A 19,732-nucleotide genomic window follows, 5' to 3' on the forward strand; every position below is an offset into this window, starting at 1 on the left:
ATGGTAGGAAATAATATTCCCAAATGTATTTAACAAACAGCACCATTTCTTTCAATAGGAGTGAATGTATTTATTTTGATTGGTGCTGTATTTGCACCTACTTTTGTGCTTTTGAAAAGGTTGTGCATATTTTATGTAATGGTACTGTGGCAATATAAGAATTCAGATGGATAGGAAGAGAGACATGACTGTTATTTCTAGAGATTTAATTGATACTGTAAATCAAGTTTCATCTTTTATTATAGTTTATACCAGATTTATTTCCATCATAGTCCAAGTATTTGCATGGTTCTTGGTATATTTTTCACATGTTTGATGCTGTCTTGAGAAATTTGACTCATGCGTTTCATTAAATGCAAGAAAACCAAAGACTATTGGTTTCCACCAGGTAAGGCAACAAACAGAAATGGAGAAAAAAAAAATACATAAATTTCATTCCTTTCCCCTACAGACATACTCCATTGATCTAGGTGCTAAACCTCTGTAATATAAATCCTGGTGTATCTATGTAATTCCTGCTAAAACAAGTTTCATGGTGTTAACAAAGTATCTGTCTCAGAACAGAATTTCGTGACTGGTTAATTAACTTAAAAAAAAATACAAAAATATTGTGAGGTACAGATAAAAAATGTTTTCTTGTGTGCCATTTAGGTAGTAGAGAAAAATTTTTTCTGTCTCTACCAAATCAAATACTTTACTGAAAGTATTAGAATTGTAAATGGAATTCTATCTTCAACAAAGCAGAGAAACCGAGTAGCCCTAAAATGATAAATCTGCCACCTTACTTCATGAAAATTGGAGGGCTTTTAGTGCAAAGAGAGTAAATATGTAAGTACTCATGTGATTCAAAACCCAAGTAGTTCACTTTCCTTTCAAAAGCTTTATTCTAATATACTAGTATTTTTGTATTGAATTATAATTACCTTTTATACACTTATTATAGTTGTTGGTGTTGTTTACTTTTAGGTAGAAAAATGAGTGACAAATAAAATTATTTGTATCACTACTCTTCCGGACCTGAGCTGAGGTACCCTCGTGCTGCTTTCATGTTGTGCTGAAGCTACACAGAGCATTAGGATTTCAGATGAAGAGCTGTTTCTGACATTTCCAGTTTGGCTAGCAAGAAGTACTTTTTATCAGTGTACAGGTCCCTTCAGTTTCCATTTGTGGTATCCGAGGTTATGCTGGCTATTGCTATAGCAAGGGTCATTCCCTATCTCCTAAGCGCAGCTGCAGCAACTGTCTTGTAGTTTCCTTACACATCCTTGGAAGGAGACCTGGGTATGGTTATGCTGTTTACTTCTCTACTTTTGCACAAAAAGTCCCAAGGAGCAGGACCAGTAATGTGCTCTACAGAAGTGGTAGTCAGCATGATCTGTAAAATGCTGTGTTGAAGTGCTCATTGGATGATGAGAAGAGTTGCAGCCTAACTCTCTCTGTGCACTGCAGATTGCCCTTACGCATCTCAGGGTTCTAATCCTAGAGTCCTCCAAGAACTGGACTGTTGACTAATTTTTTTTGGCATTTATGTTATTTCATGCATCTAATTCTCTGCCACTTGACCATATCAAAGATTATGACAGTTAGGAGTTCCACTTGAATTTTTAAGAATAAGAGCTCAAAACTATAAATATCCATTATGTATGTCTTATTTGTGCATATATAGGGAGTTCCTTTTTGAATAAAAAATAAGATCCTCCCATTGCCTATAATTCTGCATATAGCCTTGTTCATCCAAAATTGAATGACCAATCTCTAAGCCTGCTTCTTGGTGGACTTGAATTTACTGTTAAGTAGCCACTTCTTAATGGGTTCTTGTCAAGGAGAGGGGGAGCTCGGCACTGGTAGAGGAGAGTCTTTGCAGGAAAAATAATAACATTTTGAGGAAATTATTACCCATCAATTCTAAAATTAAGTTACTGTTAATACATGATATTTGGGCTTACAAACTGAAAAAGTACATAGCCAGTAGAGAGAGAGAGGAAAAAAAGGCAGTTTTATGCGTGGAATAAATGTTAGGGAGGTATAAAAGTAGTCAAATGATTTCCAAGGTGAGGAATCCTACCAATTTTAATTAAACTAAAATAGTAAATGATCTAATAAGCTGTAAAAAATGGTCTAGTCATCCCATTGTGTACATTTTACACTTTAAATAGGCTCCTAACATAGTTTCTGCAGCTTTGAGAGATCATTGCTCAATATAGTCAGATGATTTAAATATTGATCCGGTCTGTAACTCGGCTGAGTGCACAGCACCTGACGAAGCTTTCAAAGCTGAATTTTTCTTTTTGGCTAGGTGACATGGGAAGAGATGGCAAATGACAATAACAGAACGTTAATATTTTCAGCTTGGCTCTTCCACTTCTACGATAATGACACTGAATATCTGTCAGTTACTTGTCATGTTTGTTTTCTACAAGACCTTAACTGACTGGACTAACGTGTTTTTGTTTTAAGTGGCACAGGAGGAAGAGAAGGCAAAAACACTTCTTTATCTTTGACAGCCAGTAGGATAAAGTGATGTGGACCATTAGATCTTAGAGATAGGAGCATACAGCTTCATTTTTATTCTTGTTTCTCTGTCAAATGGAAAAAAAAATGTCCTTCAATCTTTCCTACTCTGGTTATATAAAGAATTTATCTGAATAGTTTGCAAATACACTAGAGGTGGTTGCATTTTAGAAGTTATGTGCATGTATGTCAGGGACTTGGAGATCTAAGTTCTAAGATGAATAAATATAAAATACAAATTGTTCACTGTAGAATACACTGTGAATACAACAAGGTTGGTGAACACGGCAAATAGTAAAGTATAGAAACATAAAGGACTTCTGGAAGCTTTACAAGCTAAGGACTTCTTTTTGTCCTTTGAGGATATTTTGTGTTGCTCGAGTGATCATTCTCTGGGTGCCTCTGCTTGAAGAATTGGTTCAGCGTGTCCCAGCTATCATCCTTCTTTTTTCTACACACTCTATCCCAATAGATTAGCATTAGTAACTGAAGAGTTTTTTGGTGTTAGTTGTGCTTGGAAAGGGTGATTTAGGAGAGGATCACATTCCAGAGCATGGCCTATGGCATATTGTAATTGGATAATAAAGCATGAGCCTGTCAGTAGGAATATAAATACCGCCAGATGTAATTGCCATTCCCTGTTCTTGTAGTCCTTCAGTAAGCCTGTGGAAATGGAGCAGCTAATATGCTTAAGAAAAAGCTTCTTTTTCAATGTACATCATTATTTTTCCAGGTTTTATAATGCTTAATTGGGGACTGTGAGTAAGATGTTTCCTTAAAGCGTCCCCTGGTCCTGTGGGAGGATAGCAGTAGGATGGCTGTTTTTATTTAGATCTAAATGTCACAATTTCTCATAGCCAATATTTTATATGCTGGATGTACATCTACACAGCCATTCACATCTTAGCCTCTTCTCCAGTGGTCAGGTGTGACTGTTAACATATAAACTATGCTTCAAGTGGGACTCCTGAACAACGTGGTGGGTTGACCCTGGCTGGACGCAAGGTGCCTACCAAAGCTGCTCTATCACTCCCCTCCTCAGCTGGACAGGGGAGAGAAGATATAACAAAAGGCTCATAGGTCTAGATAAGGGCAGGGAGAAACCATTAACCGATTACCATCATGTGCAAAACAGACTCAACTTGGGTGAAATAAATAATTTCATTTATTAAAAATCAAATCAGATTAGGATAATGAGAAATAAAAACTAAATCTTAAAAACATCTTCCCCTCACCTGACCCTTCTTTCCAGGCTTAACTTTTCTCCTTATTTCTTGGAGTGGTGCAGAGAGGACAGGGAATGCGATTTCAGTCAGTTCATCACGCAGTCTCTGCCACGCATTCCTCCTCAGGGGGAGGACTCCTCACACTCTTCCCTTGCTCCAGTGTAGGATCCCTCCCACAGGAGACTGTCCTCCACAAACTGCTCCAATGTGAGTCCTTCCCATGGGCTGCAGTTGTTCCCAAACTGCTCCAGCATGGGTCCCCATGGGGTCACAGCCTCCTTCGAGCGTCTGCTTGCTCCAGCATAGGGTCCTCCACAGGCTTTAGGTGGATATATACTCCTCTGTGGACCTCCATGGGCTGCAGGAGGACAGCCTGCCTCACTATGGTCTGCACCACAGGCTGCAGGGGAAACTCTGTTTGGAGTGCCTCCTCTTTCTCCTTCTTCACTGACCTTTGTGTTTGCATAGTTGTTTCTCTCCCATATTCTCACTCCTCTCTTTGGCTGTAGTTTCTCTTGCATAGAGTTGTTTTTTTTTTTCTTCCTTCTTAAATGTGTTATCACAGAGGTGCTACTGTCGTTGCTGATAGGCTCAGCCTTGGCCAGCAGCAGCTCCATCTTGGAGGTGGCTGGCATTAGCGCCATCAAAGGGAAGTTTCTAGCAGCTTCTCACAAGAGACGACACACTTCCAAAACAATTCAATTAATTCAACAATTCCAAACTAGCAAACCCAGCCTCTTGGCAATTTGTGATTTCTGTACTTCCCACACTCCCATCATGATATAGCCAACTCTCTCCAGGTCCACAATATATTCTTGTGGATGGATATCTTTAGGTCCACAAGATATAATTTTCCTCATTGATCCCCTCTGGTAATATTTCTGGGTCCTGCTCATGTTCTTTGGCCCATCTCACTGAATCGCCGGTCACTTGCTATATCCATCCGTCATCTCTTGCTTGATTCTACTTATCAGGCACCTGGATGGACCTGTCTGTGTTGGGGCAAAGCCTGTGGGTGCTGACTGACTGATTTTCCAAATAGTACAAATAATACCAAACACACAATGCAACCTCTCCTTTGGTAGGTTGCTAACCTGATTTTATTACCTTTGTCCATCTTCTGCCTCTCATACAAAAACCTAACGCCTTTGGTTTTCCTTGGAGCTGTGTTCCTCAGTGCAGCTGGCAGTCCCCAGCTGCTTGCGTCCGCAGGCAATGTTCTATTTCCTTGCTTCTTAGAGCAAGGAGGACAGGAGATTTCCTTTGCCCTCAGGGAATAGGATGGTGTGCAGCTGGAGATCGCTGTCACGCTCCAATTTTGGATGAGAGGAAGCCCCCCTTGCGTTCTAGCTAACCTCAGACGAGTCTGGGAGGCTAGGGGTGGCTAGACCAACCTCTCACTCACCAGGGCATGGTTTTGCTTGTATCCTCAGGAACAGAATTAAGACTCAAAACGGAGTCAAGTGCCAGGTAACTTTATTAACACAACAAAAAGTTCACAAATGCAAGAGAAAAGAGAGAAAGAAAGGAAAGAGGGAAAAGAGTTTCAGTTGCAATAGCTACCACCATGGAGCTGCGGTGTCCCGACAGTCCAGTTGACTTGGTGGGGGAATGTTCCGTCCAATGTTGGTCGTTTCTGTCCTTTTATCGTTCGTCTTATTCACGTCACATATTCCAGAGCAGGTTTGCTTGGCCGCACCCCTCACCTGGCAGTGATACGCATGCCCAACACCATCTCTGGGCCCCTCTGTTTTTCTGGCCTGGGTCTGGGTGCATACGTAAGGGTAAGGCTAAATTTTGCAGAATCAGCTCTGCATTCAGGTTCGTGGGAAAATAAGAGGAAAAAACAGGAAGCTTCCAGCCCTGTGGCTTGACTGTCTTGCAAGATAAGGGAATCATCTTGCAGGAAAACAGGAAGACTCCAGTCCTATGGTTTGACTGATGTACCATTTTTTAGGTGGTGGTTTGATGCTTCGACAATGTTGAGACAAACGTTTGACACAGTCTCTCACACTCACGTGGCTGGTGAGCGGGCAGCTGGTCTGTGCTCAGGTATGTGGGTCCTCTAGTTTGGATAAAGCCTTTGAGACTCTCTGTCAAACAGAGTCAGACCTGGAAAACCAGATCAAAAATGTGTGAAAAGGAGAGGGAAAGGAAAGAAAGAGTGATATCACAAGAACTTAATTTTCTGAGGAAATAAAGTTAAAACATAGGACATGCATCACGTTTGTATTAGATTTACTTGATTTTCTGTAAGATTTCTTTTCAAGAAACTGGTCAAAAATGAAAAGTAGGGCTGAAATGTTTCTGTGTGAGAGCACTTTCAAAGACTATCCCGTAAACATTTATGAAAAGAAACCAAGAGACTGCACAGAAAATTCAAACTGTGAAATTCTATATCAACAGACTATTTTCAGAAGAAAAGTGTCTTGGCGTACTCTTATTTTAGAATATGACCTTGTTTTCATAATCACTATCAGGTTCCCCTATAATACCTATGTCAGGCTTTTTCTAAAGCATATCACAAGGCACATAGCCAAGAATAACATTTATATACAGTAAATTACCTGATAAGGTATCCCTTTGGGGTAATGACCCAAAGGGAATAATGAGATGATACAGCAAACTTGGTTAATACTACAGTAAGTAGAAAATTTAACTTTTACTATCTTTAAAACCCTATTTTAGGGAAGAAACAAACAAGACTGGTATTTATTTTCATATTTACAACACTAGATAATGTCCTCTGTCTCTCCACAACACCAGGTGATGCCCATTTAAAATTTGCTTAGTTTATACAGTAGAAAGTCATTTAGCAATATCAACTTGAGGTTTCAATAAGAAATATTAAAATCACAAACAAAGCACAATAGCATTTTATATTATATGAAACTGTTCCTATCTGATCAATAATGTATTCCTTCTTAATTATTCAATATTAGTCAGTGAAATTTTTATGCCTACTGGAATATTAATATGATATAACAACAGTAAATACTCCCATTTTAATTAAAATACTTTAGCAAAAGTTGGTGAGAAAGTTTTGATGCATTGATAGTCATGATGATAAAATAAAGTAATCCACTGATGTGCAAAATAAAGACAAGGAATTATAAAACTACTAAGGAATTGAAGGAAAATTATCTATAAATCATATACTCTATCTTTTTCTTTCAAACTCTATTGTATATACAAATGCTATAACTAAAGCATTCTAAAATAATATGGTTTTCTATTTATTTTTCATGTGCTCTTTTCTATTTCTGGGAGCTTTTAAGAATAGAAGATGCTCCTATTCAGTGTTATAAAATGACAGTCTCAGATCTCCAGGAAATTTTAACTAAAAAGATTCATTCCAACTGGAAAATGTTCCAGATGAGGTATTCCTGCCAGAACCATGAAAGTATTAACAAGGTCCTGGATATGTTTCATGTAAGAATGATAGCATCACTGAGCAGACAACCTTCACAGTATGGAGGTGCTTCACATCCATCGTAAGCTTCAGTTTGTGGCTGCAGTCCTAGATTCACTCATCTTGATAGCAAAAGATCTGAGGGGATCTCATTGCATGTGCCCTCTTCTGTAGGTGGCTGACCGTAGCTGCACAAGATACCTGAGCAAAAATGAAGCAAGGAACAGAGAAAAGAAATGGCAAAGAGATTCTCTAGAAGGAGGCATGCAAATGTTTGCAGAACTTTTTAAAATTCCACTTCATGATAATGCCATTATGTACTTATTCAGCAATAAAAAAGAGGAAAAACAAAACAACCTCGCTTTCCTACCAAAAACTAACTAGATAACACTGCAGTGTGAGAGATAAGGGAAGTTTACGAGATAAAGAGACCTGACGTATTTTATGAATACTGTTAAATGTGTGAACTTGTACTGTCCTTGAAGCAACAATCTCAGACAAATTGGAAATTTATCTTGTCAAGTGATGCTTTCAATACGTTATGAAGCTAACTAAAGCGTACTGAATCTGCACCTTCCAATACTAGGTCTGCCTCTATAAGGACTGCTTCAGGTAGCGCTGCATCACATCAAATCATCCCACACAGATGTTAGTGCTGCGTGGGGCTGTTCTCAGAGTTAATGTGTATGCTTAAGTTGCTTTGCTCAATGGGACCTACAGCAGTTTGAAAATATGAAAAGAGAAAGAAGGAATAAATTCATTAGAAAGGAGATAGCAATCACAGAAACAAAATCTAGGGAAAAAAAATGAATTGTACTGTATTTCCCCTTTCACTGTTCGGATATATTGCTGTTTGGGCTAGAAAATGGCCCTTTTCACTATAGCAGCACCTTATCTTCACAGCTTCATGTTTCAAACTGATAACATGTAATAGGCCTTACTAACCTGCTATTGGTGAATAAGAGATGATTCTTAAAAACCAGAACAAAATAAAGCAAACAGAAAATAGATATTCCTTTCTCACAGTCACAATGTTAGGACTAAAGCAAAAGCCAAACCAACTTAAAATAGCGGAGGTTATGAACAACGCTATAAAGTGTTCAGGGATATTCTAAGTAAGGTAGACTGAGCCATCCCAAGCATGAGATGCTCTCTGTCAGGCCACATGACTTGCGTATGCCCATACTTGGATAGGAGTTTGTTTGCTAATTCAGATCTGCCCTTAATTTTTTCAACATTTCATACAATTTTAAATATTTTACCCCAGATATTTTGTTCTTCAAGATATGCATAAAACCGTAGTATTGGAAAAAAAGATAATATGCTCTGAGAAGATACCTATACAGGACACCAGCCTACTAAGTCAGACCAATGGCCCCTCTAAAATGCCTATTGCAGTGGCAAAAAAAAAGTGATATTATTTAGAAAACAAAGATAGCACCCAGAGTCATCCCCATGGGACATAACTTCTGGCTCTTCTGTATCCCAGAGAGATATTAAGTCTTAACCCTTTTTTCCCCCCTATCTTTTAGCCAGCTTTCAACTCATAAAATGACCTTTTCTGCATTCAAAGTCAACAGGCATGGCAGCTCCTGGTAAAGATTTTATTGTGGAATCTTCTCAAACGCTTCTGAGAAATCCAAATACTTTCTGTCCACTGAATCCTCTTTATTCATCCATGCGTTTACATGCTCATAAAATTCTGGGAGGTGTGAGACAGTGTTGTCCTTCATAAAATCCGTACTGACTCTAGAGCTTTTCTTTATTATAGATTCTTCCCTTTTACCAGAGATGTTGGTCAGTTGAGAGTTTGAGTTTACCAGTTGAGAGTTTCCAGAAACCCCATTGAGATTTTGGGATAGGAAAAAAATTGCTGCTAACCATTCCTTTTTATTCATTTACTTATTTTTGAGGAAAGAGGTAACAAGTATTGTAAGAGTTTGCATCACTTTTTCCGTGTGTTGCATGGAAGTCTCTCCAAGCACCCCTATACCTGAGGTGAAAAGAAAAGGGGGAAAAAAGGAGGTGGGAAAAGGGAAAAAAATAACATTCTCTCTAATACCCTCTGAAGGTTTCACTACTTTTAATACAGTGCTTATGGAAAAACTGAAAGTGACATCTCTAGTACAAGAGCAGTGGAGCTACTGTGTTTATTGCCATTAAGGTTTAAATTCATAAATACTATAATTACAGTTAGCAGTAAGCAATATGAGCAGGAAGCATATCCACTTGTTCAAATCCTGCAGTGTTTGCTTATGTGGGAAACCCTGAGAATTCTAATTTAAGGCTTTGAGTCACCTCTAAGTTAGGGAAGTAGAGTTGTTTGTTATAAAGGGAGGCACAATACTGTAATTACTTTTTATGCCAGTGTCAGCATCTTTAATAAGTATCTTCACTCTCCTCAGCATGTGTACTAAACCTTGATGCAGTCAGTGTAGAATAAAATTGGCACTTTGTCCTGCTTTGTCCTTTCTGTTAAACTTGTACAGCTAAAACTGAGATAAAGATGCTATTTTCTAACTAATGAATGGAAAAGATGCTTATTTTATTTATTTGCGGCATTATTGCTTATTTAACACAAGACCCACCAGGAACAGATTTTGTTTTATGTGGAATGCTCTTTTAATAGTCATGCACAGTAGGGGAAATATAACCTTGGGCCTAATGTTTTTTTCCTGTTCTTCTGATATTTGGTAAAATCCTGTCTATTCTGCAGGTGTTGACCTTATTTTGTTATCCATTTGTATAATTTGAAAGGAAAAAGAAGTTACACTCAGAATAACTATTCCTAACTTCAGTCTCAGAATTTGTTGCTTCTCTTTCAACCTGTAGAATCACTTACATGACCCTAATCTTGTCTGCCTATTCCTGTTTCCCCTTTTCATTTAACCATTTAACCAGAAAAATCTCATCTCCTTTTAAGCTGTCTTAGGGTGTCACAACTGTAGCAGCATTACAACCTCAGTAGCCATGGTAGTTAGTGGATGGCAAAACCAGTAGCAGTTAATTTGAAGGAGTTTCAGAATGAGTGATCAGATACATTATCACTGTGATCATTTAGTTTCTCCTTTCCAGTGTATGGGCCATAGGTCATCCTCAGCTTTCCACCTGCAATGAAGCACATGATTTAGAATATAGTTAGTCTTGATTTTTAAATTGCCAACAGACACCTGTGTAACCTCTTCTAATTACTTCCCTTCACAGTTAAAAATGTATACTTGATTAAAAGGCTGAGTTTGTCTAACTTCAGCTGCCAGCCATAGGATCTTGTTATACTGCCAGCTGCCAGGCTGAAAGCCCATTATCAATACCATTATCAATTTATTTGATTTTTTTTTTCTGCTGCTTCATGATTAAGCCTCCTAACTGGCATTTCTAACTATACTGTAAAGTCACATAACACATACTGCAACCAGTCATATGGGGGCATGACTCTTCCCCAAGATTTACTTGGAAAACTGGCTGTGCAAAAAGCGCAACTAGAATGAGAATTGATGAGTCTGCTAGTGGAGTAACTCCTACGTTGTTCATGCCTCGTACAAGTGTAAATGACTGAGTGAAGTACATGCAATGGAAAATCAGATCCACTGATTTTTTTTTTTTTTTTCTTGTCTAATGCTGGAAAAGGTGAACTTAAATTCTGAAAAGCTGTTATCTTTGACCATATTCCTGCCCCCTTTTTATTTGCTATTTACAAATATTCATGTGAACGTATTATTGTTCCCAAAGATGTTTGGGGAATAGCTACTCTACATATAGAGACATGTATTTGCATGCGAATAAGTGTGTCTGCAATAAAAAGATTATTCTGTCCTTGTATTTTTCCATTTTAAAGCACTTCAACCAACCAATCAGGAAACAGAAACAAACTCTATTAGATGACCATTGGCATGCCCTGAATAGAGAGCGGCAAACAACTGAATCAAAAAAAAATGTTTCAGGATTTTTTGGCTATCTGTCAAGTAGGCCTAAATAATAAGCATTTTCGCAGAAGTAAATCTTTGTTTACTGAACAGAACTCACTACAGAACTCGTTTTCTTTGAATAATTTCCTCAGTTTTTCCAAAATACAAAATTATTTTTATCTACTTCTGATACTGGAAGAATGCTATTAACCATCAAAAGCTGGTCTTTAGAACAATCTTGGCTTTCAGATTTTGGTGCTTGCTTGTTTTCTGTGCTCCTGCAGTGTGCAATCTTATGTTTTTAGGTCATTGCTTTCATTCACTGAGGTGCTGGAAGCAGAGCAGGTAATAGTGCTTGGATAGATAAAATGCATTCTCAGTACCTCTCTTAAAATATTAGGACTGTTGGTCAGGAGTGCTCAGACTTGTTCAGGAATTTTCAGCTCACAGATGAAAGTACAAACTATTTGATATCGGTGCACACGGTGACACCTTTGATGGGTACAATAAAGTCTGTCTGCTATGCTTGTGAGTAGCTGCAGGAATATATTTACAGCTCAGTGACTGAATTTGCAAATCTGTTTCTCTTTTCGTTTACAGCATGAAAAGTGGTGTAATATTTGTTTCTGTTTTAAGAAGTCAATGGTCTGATAAACATCTTTTTCCTTTCAAGTGGGAACAGGGAGCAGAAGATGTTCCCTAAATACCTATTTTAGAGAAACCTAAATTACATCTGATTAGCTTTTTATCAAATTAATAGGAGGCCATTCTTTGTGAAGTAGACAAGTTTATAGCCTTATAAAATGCGAGGATAAGATATTTCTCTAATTTGCCCTTTAGCTCTCTTTTTGTGGAAATGTATTTTTCACTGCCTAGAGATTTTAAATATTTCCCAGATCTATTTTAGAAACTGGATAGACCTCATTGTCTTCCTCTTGAGTCTTCTACTCTGAAACTAGCTCTGGTGATGAACAAATGTACTTTGTATGCTCTTGGCACTGCCAGTAACAGCTTCAAACTAGAAATTAATTTTTAAACACCAGGCTTCTGTGACCACTGCACTGCTATTAAGCTCTCTGGCGTACTGGCATAATCTTTAGTTTTACTCAGTCGCAGTTGATGAGAGCTTTTTTTTTTTTAAATAAGCTCTATTTTATGGTACATGTTACCTTTCCCCCTAAATTAATGTTTAACTCAAAGTTAAACGTTGGAAAATAAAAAAAAAAAAAACAGGCATATTCAAATTGCATATGCCTGATCAAGTTAGAGATTTCACTTTATCTGCAAATAATAGAATTTCAGTTTGGCTCAGCTGTTTACACCTTGGTGGGAAAACACTATATCCACAATTTTCTGTTCCTTTCAGTGGCTGTGGTGATGTAAAAAAGACTGCAACATCAGCAGGCCCAGCAATCCAAAAACCTTTGAAGCAAAATACTTCAAAAGGCAAAGCCAACTGTCTCTCCCAAAGTTTGTCCCTTGGCTGTCTGAAGGAAAGAGAATAACCTGGAACATTCATTGCCAGCCTGGCAATTCTAGGAATCTACTAAAGTGATCCTCAGGGTCCGGACTATCTGGATTGGCATCAAAATACAGATGAAGATCTCTGTCATACAGTAAAAGAGGGAAGAAGCTCAGATGGGAATTGGGAAGCATGGGAATTGGGAAGCATACACTTCAAATATTCCATCCCTCTGGGACCAGTGCTGAATAGTGTTCAGAATACCTAAGAATCAAGATTAAAAATCGTTGTGCATCTTAAATTTATCATGTCTGAAGGAAAAAGAATCTAACACTTCCCTTAAGATTCTGGAGGGCAGAAGTTTAATGCTTACGGCTACGAAGTAATCATGCAAATAAATCTTTTTTTCTTTTTTCTTTTTTTTTTTTTTTTTTTTTGTATGGTGTCATTTCAACTGCTACAAATTATACCACTAGACTAAGTGAACATGATGTAACTGAAGATTTGAATATGAACCTGGGATGATTAAAATGCATGTTTATGTGGAAAGACCAAGTGCTATCAGTAACACATTGAACTTCCTTAAATCGGTGTTCTCCAGCCTTTGTGGTAACATTGCCCAACAAGGACTGTGCTGTTACTAAAAATAGTAATCTCTCTCAGACTTCTTGATTTTAACTTTTTCAATTTCCTGTGGCTGCAAGGGTGTTCTCTAAGTCATGGCTTGCTTTGAAAGTCTGAAGCACAATGCTCATTTGTATTTCATGCAAATCCGCAGGAAAAAAACTCCTTGCAACTTGGAATACCAGGGGGTGAATGAAATTCTGTCCCCACTGAAATCAGCAGCTGTTCTGCTTTTGAGGGCAGTCTGGGTCAGATTTTATCCTTGTCAATGAAAACAGAAGATGCTTTCTTTGACTTCACTAGAGTCCAGAAACGAAGAAATTTATGTACAAAAATCCTTTCTGCTTTGATTTTGGAGTTCCAGGGCACTTACCTCATTTTGTGTTGGTTCAGAAAATAAACAAAACTCTGTAAAAATACAGAGCATACAAAATAACTTGCAAAGAATTTTTGAAGGTGTTGTTATGGGAGTTAAAATATTTCTATTTTGTTGTCTTCCTGCTGGATACTGGCCTTTAGTTGCAGCAAATACTTTGCTATTAGTAAAGCAAGATAATTGCTCTATGTTATTATCATTTCTGCTGGAAAGTAAGTAAGTGACAGTAAGACACTGTGTAGCAGCTGTGATATACTCTAGATAATTTCATACATATTCTAATTATTCTATAAGCACTTTTTAAATGACAGTATACCAGGTAAAATATTAATCTGGTGTGATGTTAAAATAAAGAGGTATCTTCTTTATTTCTGTACTGTCAGATGATCCTTAATTTTGTATATTTAAATTTCTTGTCCTTGCATGCTGTGTGTGGGTGGGGTTTATCTGACATGTAACAACAGCTTTCAAGATGATACTGTCTTTATGTTGCTGATACAGACTGTCAGATTCTTTTTTTTTTAAAGGAATTTACATTAAAAACATTATATATATACTTATATATAGTAATAATAAAACTAGAAAAGCATCATTGACCTTATGGTGTTGTAGTGATACTACTTTTAATGCTAAAGCAGGTTCCAGAGTTTTTGAGGACAGCTTTTATGATCTTGAATATTTTATTCAACACCAACACTGAAGGAAGTTTTAGTTCACACACATCAATGGTTTTAATGCAGCAACCTTTTCAACTGGATCTAAGACGTAAAAATTCTTTAGCTTGCTTGGGAGGCTTATTCAACACTGTGAACTTGAGCTCAGCTGAATCACAAAGTGACAATGCTAAGCAGCCTACAGAAAACTAAATTAAAAATATAAATAAAAAATTCAGAGCTGAAGCCATTGTGGAAAGTTTGCCCTATGTAGAAATAAAATGCTGGAATGCTTGAATAAGTTATTGTTCCATGAAGAATATCGTATTTCCCTCTTCCAATTTATTCTGAAATTTAATGAAAGCCAAAAAATGTTGAGCCTACTGTTTTTCTGGGATAAAACTAAAAGAATGCAATTGTGAACTCCTGGGGTTCTTCCTTTGCACTAACATTGATTTGCCAGGAGGTTACTCAGCCTCCCGAGTTTGTGTCCTGTGATCAGAGCATGAGGACTATTATAGTTGGGAAGCAATTAATTATTCTGTATGTGTTTACTTTTCTATCTTGCTTATCATTCAGTGATGGTTACAGCGCCTTCCAAGCATTGAATACTTCCTTAAAAATGTGTGTGTCATAACAATATTTAAATCTTTATTTCCAGCCATAAAGCCACTTTAAAAAATAGAATAATCTACAGGACATAGATTAACTCGGTTGGAGGGCTGGAGAAAGGGTATGATACACCAAGAGGCTGGGAGAGGAAGAAGTACTTGCTCTAACGAATATACAGTTATTAGTGAAATTGTGAAGTTTTCTCTGCAGCCATCTTTTTGACACTTGCTTCCCTTGTTGCAGGAGCAGAGTTTAGTGTACAACACTGGATTTCATAGTGATGCAGTTACCAGAACTGTAGGTTCCACTAAATGGCTGATGGGCAAAGGGAGAAATGGTCACAGTGAAAAGTACGCCACACTGGATAACACCAATGTGTCCGCTCCCAGAGATATCCCCTGAGAGGGAGAGACAGTGTATAGTGTTTTACGAAAGACTCAGTCATCTGCCAAAAAGTCAGCTGGATTTATTACTTTTTGGTGAGGACTTACCATGTGCAATGGTGGTGGACAAGGAGCCTGTGTACATAATTTTATACTTGAGAAAGGACTTGAGGCTGAGATCCCTGCAACAAAATAAGATGAGATAAAAGATCTGGAAACAGAATTTAAAAGGTCTTGGAAAAAAAGTATTAAGACCATTATTACTTCAATAGCGTTTTCTAAAATGTTGCCTACACAGGACAATGGAGGAGATAGCACAGCTATGAAATGAGAGCAAACACCTCCTATTCCCCACTCATAGATCCTTCTTCCTCAAACTAAACATATTCTGTAGTGTCTGAGAAAGAAGAAAGTTGTCCTGAGCAAAATACCCATCTGTTTTATTCCAACTGATGTAAGTAAGTGCCTATAAAGAGTAGATTTTTTTTTTAATATAGTAACACAAATTTTTGTTGTTTGTGTGTTTATGCCCAGTAACTAAGACTTCACTATAGATCATGTAAGTTGTACTGAGTTACTGAAATGAAATACTTTTTCAATTTAAAACTGCATGTGTTTACTTAATACATGTCACACTGAGATATGTTCTTGTGTATAATTTGCTCTGTTACATCAAAATGGCACAGTTAAAGAATACTAAATATCAGTAGCAAAATTTTGTATTGTGGGTAAAAAGACTTGTCAAGTGGGTGATGATAAAGAGAAGATATCTGAGGATATAAGAATGTCTCTCTGAGGACTGCATCAAGTGATATTTTTGTAAAAAGAGATTGTGAATTGCAGTTACTTGGTCCAGCAAATCATGCAGTATGCTCCTCCCATATAGCGGGTATGGAACAGTATTAGCTGCAATAAGTTTGTCAGTTAATGAAGGACTTGTCTAAAGCACAAGAATAACATGTACAAATTAACACTTTCTAATTTTATATATGAAATAGCTATAGCACAAATAACAACGTATGTGAAAATACTGAAGTTCTTGTTACAGAGCAATGTCTCTTTAAAAAAGGAAGAAAACAATTTCTCCTCTTCTGGGTTTTTTAAAATGTTTTCTTTAATCTACAGTTTAAATTTAAATTTATTGTAATTAAAATATAGAACCACAGTGAACAGTTCATTGTTTTGAGGATCTGACTCTGCTTTCATATTTTTTTTAATAAATGTTTTCTTATTATATATATGCAAAAATCCTAAACTGATCCTCAAAAGATCTCTGATGGCCTTCATTTCTGAAACACAGCAAGCAAGATTTAAGGTCCGCTCATCCTGAACTATCCCATTGTAGTTGTTTTATTACTTTTATATCTTTCTTTCTCTATAGAACTGAAATGTAAACATCTCCTTTGTAGTCTGCAGAGGAAATCTGCTGTGGGTAAATGCTTTGTTTATATAAAATACCAGCTACCTACCAGCTTTTTATTTGCCAGTAATAACGAGGACAACAGCATTTCTGGCGTGATAGACTACAGCTGTCGCATATTCTTTTGGAAGAAGTGATTACATTTCTCTGCCATGGAAAACTATAATATAAGGTCAAGAAGGCTTCAAAAGGTCGTGAATGCTGTTTCACTAAGCTACAAAGGAGCTGATAAAGCAGAGTGTTGATCTAGCAGAAATGCTTCCCAGAGGGAAGTGTTAATCAGGCCATTCTTGGCAGGTATAAGGGCAGTGGAAAGAACGCTTGGAGGAGACCGGCTCCTTGGAATGGTAATATCATAAAACCTTTTGGTTTTGAAGTTTTAAGTCTGAAAGAAACTAGCCTTTTTGTAGGAAGTACTTTGGAATATTTATATTTTAATAGAGATTTGTAGACTGTTAGATGTTTTTTATTAAGGAACCATATAGAATTTAACCTTGTATCTATGCCATAGAATTCTATTTTTACCATCTGTCAAGCAGTAATAGATTCTGAGCTCTTGCAAGTCATTTTTTTGGCCAGAAGAATCTGGATATTTTCTTAGCCTGCCTTGCTGTATTAATGTTCCCATTTCTGAAAAGAATGAAAACAAAATACACAGACAACTCTACTTATCAGGAATCTCAGCCAGAACACTAGAATCTGCTTCATAGAAAGCAGTGGTACCTCCAAAACTGACTGGTGTAGAGAGGAAAAGGTAGACAGCATTTTTTTTCATATTTCAAAATTGTCTTTTTATGGTAGTTAATACTTCATATAGACAAGTGTAGTATACTGTTTTCTTAAAAAACAAGACTACAGGACTGAACTTGAAAATCCCACTGGAAGATAGTATTTGGAGGAGAATGTTAGAAAACCTATTGGAAAGCTTTCTTTAGCATCAGCTTATTAACAAAGCTACAGTTAGAAGAAAACAAGGTATTATTTCTTTTTTTCAGTTTTCAAATGCATCTGTAGTTTTTAGAAAACCTATTTTATGTGTGGATCAGGCCACCTGCTCTGCAGTTTTGATCCTTCCAGTAGTAGACTTATGTGGTTTTTTTTTACTTTCAGTTCAAAGTTTGGGTCCTAGTTTTCAACATTCTGCATTTTCAATTATTAGTTCTATGCTTTACCATCAATGCCACACTACCTAATTACATATAAGGGCAATGATTCAACAAATACTGTTCATCAGTCTGAGCAGGAGAGTGTTTACATTCTTTGGATAATAAATTACCCAAGTAGGGTAACACATGTTTATACATATACTTACATAGTGATTTGTATATGTATCACTAGTCCTGTGGTGAAGAAGTGTTTCACTTCATCTTCAGTGAAATAAATAGACTGTGTTGCCATACAGCAAGTGAAACTCCTATCCACAACACAAGGCAGGAAAAAATCCTAGTAATAATTAGCCTGAAAACTACAGGTAGAGCAATTTAGACATCATTCCTTCTCTCATATACCATGTGGGAACACACTTTAGTTAGCCATGCCTTGGCATTCTGAAAGAAAGTATAAAATTTAAATATAGATCCTTTTTCTTTTCCTTCTGTTTCAGTTAATCCTGCCTACAAACCTTAAGACACAGTTTGTGCCTGGAAGAATTTGCAGTCTTTTTGTGTTCATTCGCTGGCAAGTTTGGGGCTTAGGAAGAAGAAATGTAAGTGCAACCATATAGATAATTGCTTACTAGAAGTAATGTGTGTGCCTATTTTAGATAACTGACTCTTACTAAAATATTAATATTATCATATTAATATACTATTAATTAAAGTTAATATAATATTGTGTTACGTGTAAGCACTCCTTAAACTTAAAGGCTTTCATAGTATTAAGACAAGATGCCATTTTGTCCTTATTAATTGCCCTAATTTTTCTTTCATGTTGGCTGCATATCTTACTTCTAGCATTAACTAGTAAAAATCTGTCTTGAACCCATATAAAACCAATATTTGCAAACATCATGCACTGCATACTGTTCATAATATTAAAAGAAATTAGTAAAAGAAAAAAAAAAACACCAAAAAATATTTGGCTTAATCCTATTAAACCAGACTTGCTTTAGAGTTATTCCTTCCCTGCAGAAAGCATACCAGACAAAAGAGCAAGGAAATGCAGCTCTGGTAAATGCATCGCTTTGGCAAAAGCATTGGCCACTGGGTGCCACTGTTGATTCATGCGGTTTTATACAAAATACTGTCTTTGGCAGTACAAATGTTTCTCGTCCCATGAACAGCAGGTGCTCTCTTAACAGTTTGAACATCCCTACAGGGAAGAAGAGTGTCAGATTATGGAAAAAGACTTTTTTTTTTTTTTCCCCCTTTCTCTGGTGAAAGCTCTCTCTCTTCCCCATCTTTGCTTTTAGTTAACCTCACCGAAGCCTCATATAAGAATAGAAAACTAGAACTGAACTTAAAACTGGCATTTCATGCAGAGGTTGCATGGATGGTGATCTGCTGAATTTCAAATCTAGTAGAGTCAAAGCTAAAAAGGAAAGAGATTTTTGTATATTATACCCTATGATAACAGTGTCTGCTAAGTTTTGTGGAATTGCAAACACAGGCCATAATTATACCAGCATTGAATATGCAAAGTACTGTCTAAAAATAGAGAAACATACTCCTCCTTTTTGCCTGGATTTTTTAACAGAACGAGTAATTATTTATTGTTGTTCCCTTCTAAGACTGAAAACAAAAGAAACAGCAGAATGAATAATGTGAAATTACTTCAACAGAAGATGTTAAATATACTTCTTACTTTGACATTTTCTCCTTGACCAAAATTCCAGGAAATTTTCCTTGTTCAAGTACCATGTTTTTCTCCAAGTTAAAGCTTTCTGTTTCTGTCCCCGTGATAACTCAATATGTTAATAATTTTTCTATTCCTGTGAATTCAAAAGTTTATTTTCAGTGTTCTGTTATAAAATTCAAATGTCATAAATTCATAAAATAACACCCAGCAAACAACTGAATCTTCAGTGACATTCACTTTGTCTAGGTATTTCCATTTAAAATCGTTAACAAGGCATAACATAATCTTTTCCAAATGAGCTCAGAATTCATCGCAAGTAGAAAAAAAGATGCATATTCAGGTCAATAAACCA

Source organism: Chlamydotis macqueenii, chromosome 4 (genome assembly GCF_036417535.1).
Source record: "Chlamydotis macqueenii isolate bChlMac1 chromosome 4, bChlMac1.mat, whole genome shotgun sequence".
Lineage (NCBI taxonomy): Eukaryota > Metazoa > Chordata > Aves > Otidiformes > Otididae > Chlamydotis > Chlamydotis macqueenii.